Here is a 2,558-nt window from a genome sequence, read left to right as displayed (position 1 = left end):
ATAAACAGACAACTTATTATGCTCAGGGCTTACTCCTTTGTGCTGAGAGATCACTTCTATCAGGGCTCTAGAGACAACATGTGGTGTCTTGGTTCATATTTATGTTGGCCATATACAAGGTAAGTGCCCTACCTGCTGTATTAAGACTCCATTCCCCCAACAGGAAGCGTTTTAGTTTAAAAATATGAATTACAAGAAATTGAAAAAATAGAACAATATTTTCTATGTGTACTTCATCTAGCTTTTTTTTTTTTTTTTGGGTCACACCTGGCAGTGCTTAGGGATTAACTCCTGGCTCTACGCTCAGAAATCGCTCCTGGCAGGCTCAGGGGACCATATGGGATGCCGGGATTCGAACCAATGACCTTCTGCATGAAAGGCAAACGCCTTACCTCCATGCTATCTCCGGCCCCACATCTAGCTTTTCTTAGTGGTGATTCTTTTTTTTTTTGCTATGTTTTGGGGGCCACACCCAGTAGTGCTCAGCAGTTACTCCTGGTTCTGCACTCAGGAATCAATCACTCTTGACAGGTTTGGGGGAACCATTTGGAATGCTGGAGATTGAACCTCGGTTAGCCATGTGCAAGGCAATTGCATCACATACTGTATGATCCCTCCAGCTCCTTTAGTAGTACCATGGTTGGAACGCAGGAACTCAAATACAAAATTCTTTTTGGTACAGAGTTTTAGTTCCCAATGGAAAGCACTGCATTTTATCTATTCACTTGTTAAAGGACATTGGATAATTTCTATTTAAAAAATTTTTGTTGGGAACAACTTGTGACATTAGTGCTCAGGTTCTACTTCCAACTCTGCTCAGGAGTTTATCCTGGAGGTGCTGGGGAATGGGACCATGTGGTACTTGGATCCAGCTTTTCCTGTGCTTAGCTATTTCTCTCTCATTTCTGATTCTTACAAATCAGTTGAATAATTTTGTGTAGGTTTTTCTGTATAAACATCATTCTCAAACATTCCCATTTCTCAAGCTCTATAATTTTGGAGAATTATTGCTGGAGGCCTTATGTTTTCTTTTTCTTTTTTTTAAATTTTTTTAATTGGTTTTTGGGTCACACCTGGCGTCGCTCAGGGATTACTCCTGGCTCTGTGCTCAGAAATTACTTCTGGAAGGCTCGGGGGACCATATGGGATGCCGGGATTTGAACCAACAACCTTCTGCATGCAAGGCAAATGCCATACCTCCATGTTTATCTTTCCGGCCCTTATGTTTTATTTTTCTAGCAACTTAGCTAGCAGCTTGGTTATGTGCCTCATTCTTTATGCTTTTGACTTTTTTTTTTTTTCCGCTTCACGAATTTGCGTGTCATCCTTGCGCAGGGGCCATGCTAATCTTCTCTGTATCGTTCCAATTTTAGTATATGTGCTGCCAAAGCAAGCACGCTTTTGACTTTTTATGGGCAGGGGGCCATTGCCGTTTTCTTCTGAAGTGTAGGTTCTGAGTGACAAAGAAAATGATAGGCCTGAGGTTGGTGGCAATGGTCAGGAAATCATAAGTGAGACTACTCAAAAATGCTGTTGAACAAGTTTATATCTTTTTTTTTTTTTTGGTTTTTGGGTCACACCTGGCAGCGCTCAGGGGTTACTCCTGGTTCTACGCTCAGAAATCGCTCCTGGCAGGCTCAGGGGACCATATGGGATGCCAGGATTCGAACTATCAACCCTCTGCATGAAAGGCAAATGCCTTACCTCCATGCTATCTCTCCAGCCCCACAAGTTTAAATCTTTTAAGATTCAGCCCTTAACTGTAGCATCTGGGGTCTGTGATTTTGGTATTACCTCCCTTGGAAGGTGATTTTAATTGAAAGCCCACTTATGAAGCCCATACCAAAGGCTCTTTATGAGTAGTGTGTTGAATGCTAGGAAGATTACGATAAAAATAAAGTCCAGTATTAACTGACATAGAAGGCAAGGCTTTGCAGCCCACTTTATCACCTATGTGAGGAGCACTATGAAACTCAAGTACAGGGGACTTTGATTCAATGAAGGGCAAGTAAGAGTCCTATTTAATTTTATTATTATTATATTGTTTGTTTTTGGGTCACATCTGGTGGTACTTAGATTCTGCACTCTGGGACACTTTTGGCGGTGCTTGGGGTACCATATGGGGTGGCAGGAATTGAACCCAGGTCAGCTGCATGCATTGCAAGGCAGCACCTTACTTTGCTGTACTATATCTCTGGCCTCAATTTTCATTTTTTTTTTTTTATCATTATAGTTTTTAACAGCAAGTTTGTCCCAATTCTCTATCAGAATAGACCCTAGACCACCCACCGCCCGATTCAGGCCATTCTGTTCTTTTGGCACAATCATTCACATGAAGAACAACTCTGCTTCCTAAGCTGGGATTTAGTTCTTGCTCACTACTATAGAGAATGGGTAGGTGCAGTGGTTGGTGATTGGAATGTTGTTGTTATTTTATTACTTATTTTTTGTGGGGGGTTGGACCCACCTGATAGTTCTCAGGGCTTATTTCTAGCTTCATGCCCACAAGTCACTTCTGACAGTGCTGGTGAACCATATGCTGTGACCAGGATCAACTA

General features: G+C 41.9%; 1 non-coding gene across 1 annotated transcript; it reads right to left on the bottom strand.

Moving 5' to 3' along the window:
* Positions 1–1,290: 1,290 nt before the first annotated feature.
* On the bottom strand, positions 1,291–1,397 carry LOC126026041 (U6 spliceosomal RNA). The gene has a single exon (XR_007501560.1). It is a non-coding gene; the product is annotated as a U6 spliceosomal RNA (small nuclear RNA).
* Positions 1,398–2,558: the final 1,161 nt, after the last annotated feature.

Source organism: Suncus etruscus, chromosome 1, assembly GCF_024139225.1.
Source record: "Suncus etruscus isolate mSunEtr1 chromosome 1, mSunEtr1.pri.cur, whole genome shotgun sequence".
Lineage (NCBI taxonomy): Eukaryota > Metazoa > Chordata > Mammalia > Eulipotyphla > Soricidae > Suncus > Suncus etruscus.
Note: the sequence above shows the minus strand (reverse complement) of the source record. Positions and strands in the feature narration are given on the sequence as shown.